The sequence below is a fragment of the Arvicola amphibius genome, chromosome 4, assembly GCF_903992535.2.
Source record: "Arvicola amphibius chromosome 4, mArvAmp1.2, whole genome shotgun sequence".
Lineage (NCBI taxonomy): Eukaryota > Metazoa > Chordata > Mammalia > Rodentia > Cricetidae > Arvicola > Arvicola amphibius.
This window is the reverse complement of record NC_052050.1, coordinates 42897828-42911274: the sequence shown is the minus strand read 5'-3', so window position 1 is coordinate 42911274 and position 13447 is coordinate 42897828. Positions and strand designations below refer to the sequence as shown.

Genomic DNA, 13447 nt, shown 5'->3' with positions numbered 1-13447 from the left:
TTGAATCTGGTCGCCTCACGTGTATTAGGCAAGCACCCTACTATTGAACTAACCCAGCATTCCTAGAAGAGAGAAAGATTCAAACCCTGGCACTTGGTTCCAGTGTCACTCCCATAGGCCCATGCTCTGGTCCTCCCAGTGTTGACTAGCTGGAACACACTGCCGTCTCTTTGATGGCCTTAGTTATATGCTTATGTTTGGTGTGTCTGTCTGTATGTTTACATGTATTCACATGTATGTGGGATTTATGGTACAGAGTCATGTATCACTTCACAACGGAGGTATGGTCTGAGAAATGCCTTGTTGGGCAATCCGCCACCATTGTGCAAACATAGAGTGTGCTTGTGCAAACGGGGACGGCTACAATGTCACCAGGTGATATAATTTTATAGGACTACTAGCTATAGATAATGGTGCCTGTTTGTAATCCCAGTGCTCAAGAGATTAAGGCAGGCAGATGAGGAGTTCAAACTCAGTCTGAGCTACACAGTGAGAAATCTCAAACAAAGCAAACCTTTCAGAACTGCCATGTATACATCATTGACCAAAACATCATTATGCATATACAGGGAATGGGCGAATGGCACTTTCTCTCTCTCTCTCTCTCTCTCTCTCTCTCTCTCTCTCTCTCTCTCTCTCTCTCTCTCTCTCTCGGAAGGGCTTGACCAGTCCTCTGTGGAGAATCACTGTACCAAGGGAGAAAGGGAGAGAGAGAGAGAGAGAGAGAGAGAGAGAGAGAGAGAGAGAGAGAGATTCTGATAGTTTGCCAGTGGCTGGTAGGGTTGCCAGTCACCCCAGTTTCCCTAGTTTTAGCATTGAAGGTGGTGCATGCTGGGCTAGTCCTCAGTCCCAGGCAAACCTGGATGGTTGGTCATTGTACTAGCTTAGCTACCAGTATCTATACTATTATGTTATCTTATTAACTGTGACATTAGAAGGGGTAACCACATGTCAAGGACACCGTGCAACCAGAACTCACCAAGCAGCCTCCCTCTCAGCCAGCAGAAATGACTAATGCATGAGGACCAAAGACCACTCCAAGCCAGCTTTGTTCCTCCTGCTTCCCAGATAAGAATAATTAAGGCGATCAGTCATCAGATTGTTCTTGCCATTTATGATGCTCAACTCAGAAAGAACTTGATTCCAGGAATACTTATTGAAGTCATCCAGCACAATCCCATTCCCTGGAATGACTCTATTTTAACTGGATTTCACCAAGGTGCTCCACAGTTTATCGGACCCCACAAGATTAATAGGACAAAAATGAAACAAATTTCCACATTCTGACAATCAAACCCTAAGTTACTTCTCCAACCCTAACGACTGTGATATCTTATAAAATCTTTAGAGCCTACATCCTGGTGACCCATGCACCATTTACCCCGGAAGAACAGCCTCAAGAAAGACAGCTCATGCTGTAAATTTTACTACTTAATAAGGTAGTAAGATGCTCGCTTATCTACCTAAATACAATCCCACAGATAAGACCAAGGAACTTTCATTAACTGTGATAAAAATAGTTCCCATTAGTCTGCCCTCTGTGTCTGTCTTGTAGACTATTTTATTTTTATGTGTGGATGTTGTACTGGCATTTACATCTGTGTACCACATGCCTGCAATGCCCACATAAGCCAGGAGAGGACTTTGGATTCCTTGAGCCTGGAGTTACAGATGGTTGTGAGCTGCCATGTGGATGCTGGGAACTGAACCCTGGTCTTCTGAAAGTGCTCTTGGCCACAGTGCCGCTCTCCAATCCCTGCGGTATCTTTTCTTTAATAACCTTCTAAGGTCTCTTCTGTCTGCTAAATACATTTGCCCCGTGCCCTTTGTTTATCCCCATTGTTCTTAATACAGCCTTGGTGGTCACATAGGGCACTATTTCCTTGTCTCTCGGGGTCCTTCTTCCCTTTGGTGCTCATGATAGCTAGCTGAGAGGTCTGTGAGCAACTAGAGGCCCCTGCTTGGAGTGGCTCTCCAGTGCTCCTAAAATCCAGAACTGAAGACTGCCATCACACATCAAGTTAAAAGCTAAAAAGTTCCTTCCAGCCCTCTTGCAAAGTGCCTTACTCCCTGTATATGTAACTGAAGGATGCTGGTCTTGGCTACAGTTTAACAAGACCTGAAGGCAACTGGGGAGAATGGCTGTAAGAGGCTATTCCTCCTCCTGTGTGCCCACGCTTAGCGTAAGGCAGCAGGCAGCATCTGGTCCGAGGTGTAAAGACTCCCCTTTCCCATCTCTCCCTAACTCCTTCCCCATCATCTCCCCCCACCCCTTCCCCATCATCTCTTCCCCCATCCCTTCCCCATCATCTCTCCTCTCACCCCCTTTCCCATCATCTCTCCTCTCACCTCCTTTCCCATTTTTTTCTGCATTTACCTCTGCTGTTTGGAGGGGAAGGGAGCAGGGCTGATGGCTCACACTGTTTGTACCTGACGTTTCCCCTCCCAGGATGACCTCCTGATTCAAGACACACAGATAATCAGGTGTGCACTTCCTTTAGGGTCCTGAGTCTTCTTTCCCTCACTGCTGATTGCTGGACAGGTGCACCGTGTAATGTTTGCCCCTCAAAGTCAGTCCAGCCTAACCAGCCAGCCAAGTTTGGCTCCAGAGTAAAACTGGGATTTACTCCCATGAGTCACGAGGGTCTCTGTTCTCAGTTGAGAGCACACCCCAGCCCAGTCAAGTTAAAGTGATGACACCAGCCTTGCCCTGACAATAGAGAAGACACACTGCCCTCAAGAGACGCCCTCTGGGTGGATGCTGTACCTCCAGTTGGACCTTCAGTGAGTCTTATACCCTCTATCCCCTCTGACACACCCTGGATGTATTCTCTAAATTTGATCCTCACACCCTTAAAAAGAAAAAAAAAAGAAAACTTAATGCTCCATCGTAACAAAATTTGCCCCTCGTACCCACTTCTAGAGCAGGAAATCTGGTCACTCACGGCATACTAAGCTTTAACTGCATCCTACAAGCAGACCTCTTTTGCTAGAACTTAGTGGGGGAAAACTCTGCAATCCCTTAAATTCAAACAATTAAACACATGCAACATTTGTTTAGTAACGTAAGGATGTGTGTTTAATTGTGTAGAAATATTTTACATGTTTCACCTTGGCTGCCTAAGGTGCCTGCTTGGTCTAATAAAAAGCTGAATGGCCAGTAGCTAGGAAGAGAAAGGATAAGCAGGGCTAGCAGGCAGAGAATAAATAGGAGGAGAAATCTAGGCTCCAAAGGAAAGACAGGAAGAAAGGAAGACTGAGAGAAAGAGGAGGAAGAGGAGAACAAGAGACATGCCCGGGGCAAGAAGCCAGGCAGACACCAGGCAGCCAGACATAAAGAAGCAGTGAAAGTAAGATATAAAGAAGGAACGAAAAGTAAAACGTCCGGAGGCAAAAGGTAGACAAAGAGAAACGGGTTAATGTAAGTTAGAAGACCTGGCCGGAAAGGAGCCTAAGCTGGACTGAGCGATCCTAACTAATAGTAAGTCTCTGTGTCATGATCTGGGAGCTGACTGGTGGCCTAAAGGAAAAAACCTGGTACAGAGGTTCTCTGCCAAAGACTGGTCTCATACCCCCCATCTCTATGGGTGAACCTTATTAATGTCTCTCCTGGAGCCTGGTCACTGGTATTGATAGCAAACCCAATCAACCTGCTTTACATACCTTAAAACCTGAAGAGTTGACAAAAAAAAAATTTATACTCATCCCTTCCTGGTCCCACTTAGATGCCCCCTTCTGCTCCTGCATGGGGACATCATGTCTAAACTTCAGGCTCATTTAAGACTTCCTGAGACATAAGGGTTCTTATGTCACTCCAGACACCATGTACCCTGTCCTGTGAGGGTCTGGAGCTGTCTGGAGCCTCCTAGTCCCTCCCTCTAATGTCCATTCTAGACCTCTTTATCATCCCCATCACCCCCAAGTCTGCGGCATCGCTACTCCTGAGTGTTCATTTGCAACCACCCCTGTCACAGCTGCCCTGAAAGGACCCTTCCAGTTTTCCTTGAGGACCCCAACATCATTCAAAGCCTGAAGTGCGGAAGGTTGTGTCTAAGTAACCCTGGACAGAGTATGATGACACACCCGTCCCATCGGGTCTTTGAAGCTCTCAACTTGAGGGCCTTTCACTGGGTCTCAGAGAGCAGAGTCAAGAAATACCAGACGGTTTGCTTACAGATCCTAACCCAGTGGTTCTCAACCTTCCTAATGATGAGTCCCTTTAATACAGTTCCTCATGTTGTGGTGACCCCAAGCATAAAATCATTTTTGTTGCTACTTCATAACTGTAATTTTGTTGCTGTTATGAATTGTAATATAAACATCTGTGTTTTCTTATGGCCTTAAGCAACCCCATGTGAAAGGGGGTTTAAACCTCAGGGGTTGCGATCCACAGATTGAGAACCGCTGTGCTAGCACTTACTGGAAGCCCTGACCAGTCTTCAAATCCTGCTGCCTCATTTTGACCTGTCCCTCAGCCCTCTCGATAGCATTACTGAATGGAGCCTGAAGTACTAGACTAGACACCTTCCCAAGCTGAGCTTCCTGGGTCACCAATGCTAGTAGTTTTATGGGGGCAAGAAATAAATTTTGGGGGTATGCGATGGTTTCAGAGGTCATAGACTGAGGGCCTCTTCTCAGACATTCCCATGTCTTCCTGAAAAGTAGAGGTAATTGCCCTTACTATGGCTCTCCAGCGAGGGTCATGACTGAGGCTTAAAAGAAAGAGGGTCCCTTCACTGCCCACAATGCACTAACCAAAGAGTTCTCTGAGATTTGGCTCTTACTGGAAGGTCCAAATATATCTCTAGCCTGGGTGGCCATTGTACAGTGTAAGACTCAGCAGAAAGACCACTCTGATCGATCTCCAGGGAATCCTAGATATTTCGTAGGCTAACCAAGTCTCACCCAGTGCCAGGAAGGGGTCTGCCCTTAACAGTCCACTTGCCACAGGGCCAGGGACGCAAGGTGTGGGAGATTGACCCAAAGTGCCGCAAATCTTCCCGATTGTGGCTTCCTTTGTGTCCAGAATTTGCTCGAGTCCTAACTAAAAGAGAATGAAATGAGTATCAGCCTTTTCTCCCGCGACTATTCCTCTCACCTGAAAACGGTGCCTTGCTGCACCGGCCACTGTGGAGAATCTGTGAGGGGGCAGACAAGACACCTCGCCAAGGGGAGGCGTGGGACTCGGTGAAGCCAGCCATTCTGTTCCCGGAAGACCAGAGCCTCGAGTTCCTGCGGTCTGCTCTGTACCTGCCATCTGAGTTGCCCTGTATTCCAAAAGAACTCGGGAGATAGAACTTGTGAAAGGAAGCTGGGTCACTCACAGTTTAGCCAAACAGAGAGAAAAAGAACCTACTCTGTTTTCCAGGTGTCAGCGGCAGCCTTACAGTTTATAGAAGCGATGAGACAGAGGCCAGAAGACCTGTGGTTTCAGCTCTGAGGCATTTAAGTGGCCGTTTCTGAGTGACAGGCAGGATTACTGCTGCTGTCCTCAGCCAGTAACGTCCCACAGATAGAGGCATCAGCTGGCTCTAGCTTCTGTCACCTAGATTCCCACGACTGTCTTATACTCTGAGAGTTACCCTTCCAGAACCTTCGACAAATTCCTTGACAAATAAAATACAGCCACGGTATAACATGTACATGTATTGAAACATCAATTTAGTCCTTTAAAGTGCAAATGTGTGTGTGTGTGTGTGTGTGTGTGTGTGTGTGTGTGTGTATTAAAAGTATGTGTGTAGGACTGGAGAAATAGCTCAGATGTTAAGAGCGCTGGCTGCTCTTCCAGAGTTCCTGAGTTCAATTCTCAGCAACCACACAGTGGCTCACAACCATCTATACTGGGATCTGGTGCCCTCTTGTGGCCTGCAGGCACACATGCAGACAGAACACTGTATACATAAGTAAATAAATCTTTTTCCAAAAGTATGTGGATGTGCGTGTGATTTGAGTGCCCTGTAGAGACCAGAAGAGAGCATTGGCTCCCCCGGAGCTGGAGTTAGGAGTATTGGGAGTTCCCTGATGTGGGTGCCGGGGAGTGAACTTGGTCTCTGTAAGGAGTGTGTTTGTTCTGAGCTGCTGAGTCATCTCTTCGGCCCAATTTTGATGTTTTCACATATCACTTAAAAATAAATTTAATTTTAAAAATAAAATATGGGACTGGAGAGATGACTCAGCCATTAAGGGCACTTGTTGCTCTTGTGAAGACCCAGGTTTGACTCCCAGCATCCCCAAGGTGACTCACAACCATCTATAACTCCAGTTCCAGCGATCTGATGCCCTCTTCTCATCACCACAGGGATGGAGCATGCGTGTGTGATGCACACAAAACACACACACACATGCACACAAAACACATTCAAATATACATATAACTGGGCAGTGATGGTGCATGTTTTTAATCCCAGCACTCAGGAGGCAGAAGCCGGAGGATCTCTGTGAATTTAAGACAGCCTGGTCTACAAAGGTAGTTCTAGGACAGCAAGGGCTATACAGAGAAACCCTCTCTCTCTCTCTCTCTCTCTCTCTCTCTATATATATATATATATATATATATATAGCATTTTCAATGCTTAAAAAATAAACAAAATATACTATTTATTCTGCAAAGCAGTGATCCCTCAATGAGGAAAAAGTTACAGCCACACCATGCCTGATAGCAGTCTTTTCCTTTAAATTTTTTCCCCTATAGCCCAGGCTAGTCTCAAACACCCACATAGCAGAGGATGACTTTGAACTCCTGATCCTCTTGCTTCCACCTCTCAGGTGCTGGGATGACCAGAGTGTGTCATCACACCCAGCTTGCTTGCACAGGACTGGGGATTAAACCCAGTATTCATAATGACTTAACACATCCCTTTGTTCACAGCATGCCAGTGTCACAAGAGAAGACACTTCTCCCCAGAGAGCCAACCGTCCAGTACTCTCAGAAGGAAGAAGAGGGGTCTGGCCACACCCACTTGGAAAGGGTGTTGCGGAGTACTATCCTCCAATCACAAAGCCATTACTGTCTTTATCAGAGCAGCTGTGAGCACCCACAATCACCCCTCAGACAGATGAAGACTGTTGACATTCTTTCACAGAAAGAAGGGATCAGGAGAATTAGAGACTCCTGTGTCACGCCCCCAGCTGTTCGAGTATATATGACACCAGCAAGCATAGGGATCACTTAGCAACCAGGGACCGTGCATGGCTTGGTTTACACAATCCTCTTTTCCAGCAATGTACTTAGCTACTTAGGACCCCACCTGCATTGAGCTGCCTGCAAACCCCACTCCAAACAGTAGTGTGGTCACTATAGGGACCTATAACTCCTTATCAACCCTTAGTAGCTCTATAGGGACCTATAGTTCCCTATCAACCCATAGTACCTCCGCCCTTTGTGGCCAAAAATCCTGAAATGTATCCTGAGAGTAGGGTTTGTGCGTCAGTCCAGCTCAGACTGGTTTTGGGTGCATGTGTATCAAGGCAGACTGTGTCAAAATCAACTTTTAGAGAAAAACTCTCCGTACTGTTTTGTGCCTCTGTATAACTGAACACTCATGCGATTGCAGCTGGACGCATCACAAGGACATGTAGAGTCTACAAGGCGTATATAACCCACAGCTGTCAATCAGAACTGAAAACCACCCACAACCCACCCCTTAACAACAAACCAGTGGTCTCCAGACCCAATAAAGGAAAGCCCAGGAGTGACCAGAGCCTCCTGCCCTCTAGCAGTGCCCCAGGCCTGCACTTTCTCTTGTTGCTTTACGGTTTGTGTGTGTGTGTCATTCTTTACACGATGCACCAAGAACCTGGAAGCATCTGGTCCAGACAGAGACCATTGGTGATATATATATTAGATTAAGAGAATGGGGGACTGAGGTAGCTTGAATGAAATTGGCTCCCATACACTCCTAAGAAGTGGCATTATTAGGAGGTGTGACTTTCTTGGAGCAGGTGTGTTCTTACTGAAGGAAGTGTGTAACTGTGGGGGTGGGTTCTGAGGTTTCATAAATGCTCAAGCCATGCCCGGTGTCTCAAGTTTACTTCCTGTTGCCTGTGGATCAAAGATGTAGAATTCTCAGCTCCTTCTCCAGCACCATGTGTGCCTGCATACCCCCATGTCCCACCATGATGATAATGGACTGAACCTCTGAACTGTAAGTCACCTGATTAAATGTTTTTCTTTATAAGAGTTACTGTGGTTATGGTGTCTCTTCGCAGCAACAGAAACCCTAAGACAGGGACTCCACCTATACAGTGATGGGCGATCATCATTTACAATGGGGTGAGGCTTTTGAATGATGAAGCTGTTTGCAATGGGTCCCTCAGGCAACCACTCACCATGGTTCTATTACGGTTTACCAAGCTAGACATGGGTGAAATCCTTACTTTGGTCCGTGTAGGGGGGCGGGGGCTTGCCATGGAGGTGCTCATAGACACACACTGAGGAAGCCTGCAATGTTAGGCACACAAGGTTGTTCCTTCAAGGGAAGGAAGGCAAAGCCTGTTTCCCTCCCAGAAGGCTAGAGTGGACATTGTTCTTTGAAGCTGGATGATCTTTGTGCTATCCGTGTGGGCAGAGATTTTTTCCAGCACGAGATTCTCCCCCAGACTCTCATAATAAATTTGTTATTTTCCCAGTCAATCTATAAAACCTACCTTTATGACCTTTAAAAAGAGTTTTGATGTAGTCATGTCTGATATTTATTTAGCTTACTTTGTTTCTTAAGGAGATTTATGTATGCTTTGTTATGCACGCAGGATTGAGTTAATTATCACCAGAATAATTTTCACTAAATTGTGTTGTGCTTAAATATGCCTAAAATAAACAGCTTGGAGTCAGACTCCCAAAGTTTGAACCAACACTGGCTACTGAGTTGTGTTGAGCCGAAATGCCTTCCTTCTTTCTGAGTCTTGTCGCTCTGCTGGCAGGGAGCGTCTCAGAGACTTCCACAGACCGGTCTTTGGTGCCCAGTCTGGGGTGAGTAGTCATCTGTCCCCAGGAAAAGTGAACCCAGATGGGGAATAGGCTTCCTGGGGAAGGAAGGGAGACTGGTGGGTTGAGCAGGAAGATGATCCAATGTCAGGGAGGGAGGGGCGGCTTCCAAGCAGGGAGCGGTGGACAGGTGTCTGGACTCTGTGTAGTGCATGCCCAAAGTGCAAGGGAGCTCGTGTCAGGTGAGTGAGAGCCTCTTACTACTGGAAGTCTTTTAAAGGGGAGTGACAAAATGAGATTCATGCAGAGCGGGGTGGCACCTTTAAAAACAGCATTTGGGAGCAGAGATAGGAGGATGGAGAGTTTGAGGCTAGCCTGGGCTACACAGAAAGACCCTGTCTCAAAAACAAAACCTAGGGTTAGAGAGATGGTTCGTTGTGTTTCCAGAGGACTACGGTTCCATTCTCAACATCCTGTTATAGAGCCTGAACCCCAGCGGCTCCGGGGGATCCAACAGCCTCTCCTAACTTCCCAGGGCACAAGCACACAGACACACAGACACACACACAATTAAATACACATAAACATGGAGGTGGCACTCTTCACAGTTTTAAGCACTGTTGTAGAGAAAGGGCTGGAAACAGATCAAGATGAGAATGTAGGAGACCCCTTAAGCAGCTGGAGGATCCAGGGAAAGTCGGGGTTGGGCAGGTAGAGAGTAGGGTGGATGGGAAGGGAATTGAGGTAGAAAGACAGGCTAAGGAGAGGAATGGAGGATGTGATCTCTCCCCCCAGGGTCAGACATTTAATGGAAGTGAGCAGCTAGTCTTCCTTAAAAAGCTGTCTCAGTTGTTTAAAGAACCTCAGGGTGGACAAGCATTAGCTCAGGCCTGCCTGTCCCTCCATACCCCTCAGTCCTGCCTCTGGCAGAGGTGCTGATCTCAGCCTAGGCTGGGGTGTGGCTTGCCCGCTAGTTGCTCTAAGAGTGACCCTATGTGGGGAGTAGGGGTGCGGAGTTTTAGCCCGCTGTGATCTAATTTCTGTTTCTTCTTCCCTTACCACAGTTGCTGACACTTCCGACCTGCTCATTGTCGACCCCTGATTGCCAAGGTTTCCCTGGGCCTCTCTGGGACTCAGCCACTACCCTAACCAGTAAATCCTTTTCTTGTGGCTCCTTCAGCAATCCTTTCCTTCCTCCTTTTTCCTCTTCCTCCACTTTGTCCATCCTGAAACGGCCCCCTGCCCAGATCCCTTGTCACTTGTAATATCTCTACCTGGCTCTACGTGGCTCTCTGTCCACAGCCACAGCTGTACCTCGTCTACTGTAGACGGTGCCCGTCCTGCCCTGTGAGCTCTGGGCACAGATGACAGGAGCCCCTCCAACCCATCAGGACACAGCCCCTCCAACTGCTGTGAACAAGCTAGGATCCAGAGGCACTGTCTGGGCTCCTGACCTCCTGAGTTCTCCAGTCTCACTGTCTTCCAGACCACGCTGGGCCGGACACCAAAGTGTTCCCTGGAGCTAATGAAAATGACCTATATTGAGAAAATTATGCTTCATAGACCCTCGGAAGAGTGGCTTGGCATATGGAGAAAGCCCTGTCCAGCCCTGTAGATCTTTAAGAATCTATTTCCAGATTTGTCACAGCTCAGGGAAGGGGTGGTAAGTGGCAGCCGGCAGTAGGTATTCCTGAGGTGAGTGGACCAGTGGTGAAGGAAGAGAGAGCACAGCTCCTTCCAGCACCCACCACTCATTGCTCATGTTAATATTGCCGGTTTCTGGGTTCTCAAGAGAATTCCTGAGGCTGGGTGTCTTAAAGGACTTAAAAAGAAAAAGAGCCAGGTGTGATGCTCACACCTTTAATTCCAGCACTTGGGAAGCAAAGACAGGAGGGTCTTTGTGAGGTCAAGGCCAGCCTGGCATGCTAAAGTGTTCCAGGACAGCCATGGCTATGTACAGTAACTCTGTCTCAAAACAGAAAACAAACCCACCACTTTTGTTTATTTGTTTATGTGTGAGGGGGTCTAAAACACAGAAGGGTGACATCTTCAGAGGATGAGAAAGGAAACAGCTGCCAACCTAGACCTTGGTACCCAGCAAAACCAACCAAGGTAAAACGAAAACTATTTCAGATAAACAGGAGTCCAGAGGATGCTCTGCCAGAAGAGTTATTCTACAGGACAAATGGAAAGGAATACTTTCTCTAAACCCAGGGAAGAGGTTGTAGGTAGTCGGGTCAGGAGCAGACAGGCTCAGAACACTGAGGAAAGCTAGCACCCTAAGAAGAGGAGATGAAAGTCAAGCTGTTCATAAGCAAACCTCAGGGGGTCAACAGAAGGCACTAGGTTGAGATTGTTGCAAATTGTTAAGGGTGTATCATCCCAAACACACACACATACACAAAGAATGTTGCAAAGAAGCTAACTGAGGAGGTAGATAAAAAGTAGAGCTAGGTGGTGGTGGCCCACGCCTTTAATCCCAGCACTAGGAAGGCAGAGGCCGGCTGATCTCTGTGAGTTCGAAGCCAGCCTGGTCTACAAAAGCTAGATCCAGGACAGGCTCCAAAACTACAGAGAAACCCTGTCTCACAAAACAAAAACAAAACAAAACAAAAATAATAAAAAATACTTCCAAAGAACCAAGAAGAGAGGAGTAAAGAAATAAAGATGGGTAGATAGAGGAGACTTTGCCAAGCTCCAAACCTGAGGGTAGCAATGAGAAAAGATAGTTTAATCTGGAGCCAGATATCAGCCATGGCCCAAGAACACAGATTTAGATCACCCCGAATATCATGTCCCAACTTGGGAGCTGTTTCACACTTTTGCAGTAACAGAACAAGACAGTCACAAGTCACTCTTTTTAAAAGTACACTGGTGGAGGCATTAGAGGGTGGGGTACAGCAAAGACCGGGGAGCCCTCCGTTATAGACTCAGGTGCTGTGTGGTGACAGCTTAGCTTTGGGGTTGTTGAAGCCAGTGGTCTGCTAAGTTAATATACACTCAGAGGCTTGATCTGATAGTCATAGGATATGTTAGCTCAGACACAGAGGTGATAAATGAACAGCTAGTAATGGTGGGTGGGGATAACTAAAGATAAATTATAATTAGGTGTGGGCCTGCAATATTCCAACTTCTCAACAATCTTTAATCAGCCTTGTGGATGGTTCTACACCAGAACTTAAGTCATGTCATAGTATTTCAGAAGTGCACACAAGGCAAGGACTAATTTTACCTAGAAGTATGTCTTAGGGTTTCTATTGCTATGAAGAGATGAGCATGGCAACTCTTATAAAGGAAACATTTATTGGGGCTGGCTTACAGCTCAGAGATTCAGTCCATTATCACCATGGCAGGAAGCATGATGGTACACAGGCAGACAAGGTGCTGGAGAGGTGGCTAAAAACTACGTCTAGACTGGCAGGCAGTAGGAAGAGAGGGAGACATTGGGCCTGGCTTGCGCATCTGAGACCTCAACGCCCACCCCCAGTGACATGCTTCCTCCAACAAGTTCACACCTATTCCAACAAGGCCACACCTCCTAATAGTGCCACTCCCCTTGGACCTATAGGGGTCGTTTTAATTCAAACCACCCACAAAGTATGGCCCAGAAGTGGATCCCACTTGAAGGCTGGAAGGAATCTAAATTGACCAAGCAAGATGGGTTGGGTATTGCTGGTAAGAAGTCTGTGGTGGTTTTAACAAGAAACAACCTCCACAGGCTCAGATAGTTGAACATGGGGTTGCTGACAGGTGGCGCTAGTTGGCAGCACTGTCTGGGGAGGTCTGTCCAGTCTAACTGGAGGAACGGCGTCATGGACTGGGAGGGTAGGCTTTGTTTATGACCTCACCCCACTTCCAATTTTCTCTCTCTTCACGCTTACAATTGAAGATGTGGTCTCTCTCAGCATCCTGCTTCTTCCGCTTTGTCTGCCGTGTGCTGCCATGCCTGCCTGCCATGATGCACTCTTGTCTCTCTGGAACCTAAAGGCGAAATAAATTCTCGCTCCCCTATGTTGCCTTTGGACAATGTGTGCTATCACAGGAGCAGAAAAGTAGCTACTTCAGAACCACCTACTAAAGCATGAGATATAGAAAGCCCTGGACAGTCTGTAGGGAGGTTGCAACTGTGCTCAGAGTAGCTAAAAACCACGATGTTGCGGAAGCCCCTCTCTCTTCAAGCACAGAAAGGAAGCACGTGGAGCATGAACAGAGGGAGGGGTTTATTAAGAGGCAAAGACAGATGAAGCTAATGGAGAGGGGTCCCAGTGGGTTTTCCAGACCCAGGCTTGAGAGGAAAGGGGTAGATTATATGTACTGATGAAGTTAAACAATAACTTAGATATCACATGCAGATGTTAGCAGAGTGTGCCAGTGGTCAGGCAGGCCACTTAGAAACTGTGATATCTTAGGATCTGTGATATCTCTTCTATACAGGTGTGGTGAGGAAGTAGATATAATATTTAAATTGATCCACATGGCAGCATTTTAGGTGAAGCAATCCTCCTGCACCAGCAGCATCATTGT

The 13447-nt window shown here is 47.0% G+C and overlaps 1 protein-coding gene across 2 annotated transcripts in view; it reads left to right on the top strand.

Annotated features, from left to right (window-relative positions):
* Slc46a1 (solute carrier family 46 member 1) overlaps nt 1-13447 on the top strand; it is a 35150-nt gene that overhangs the window by 7831 nt on the left and 13872 nt on the right. Inside the window, exons 2-3 of one of the 2 annotated variants that reach the window (XM_038324656.1) lie at nt 8920-8968; nt 9988-10075. The exons of the other annotated variant lie outside the window; for it this stretch is intronic. The gene's annotated coding sequence lies outside the window, so the exon portion shown is untranslated. The remainder of the gene's footprint in view (nt 1-8919; nt 8969-9987; nt 10076-13447) is intronic. 2 annotated transcript variants of the gene reach the window in all.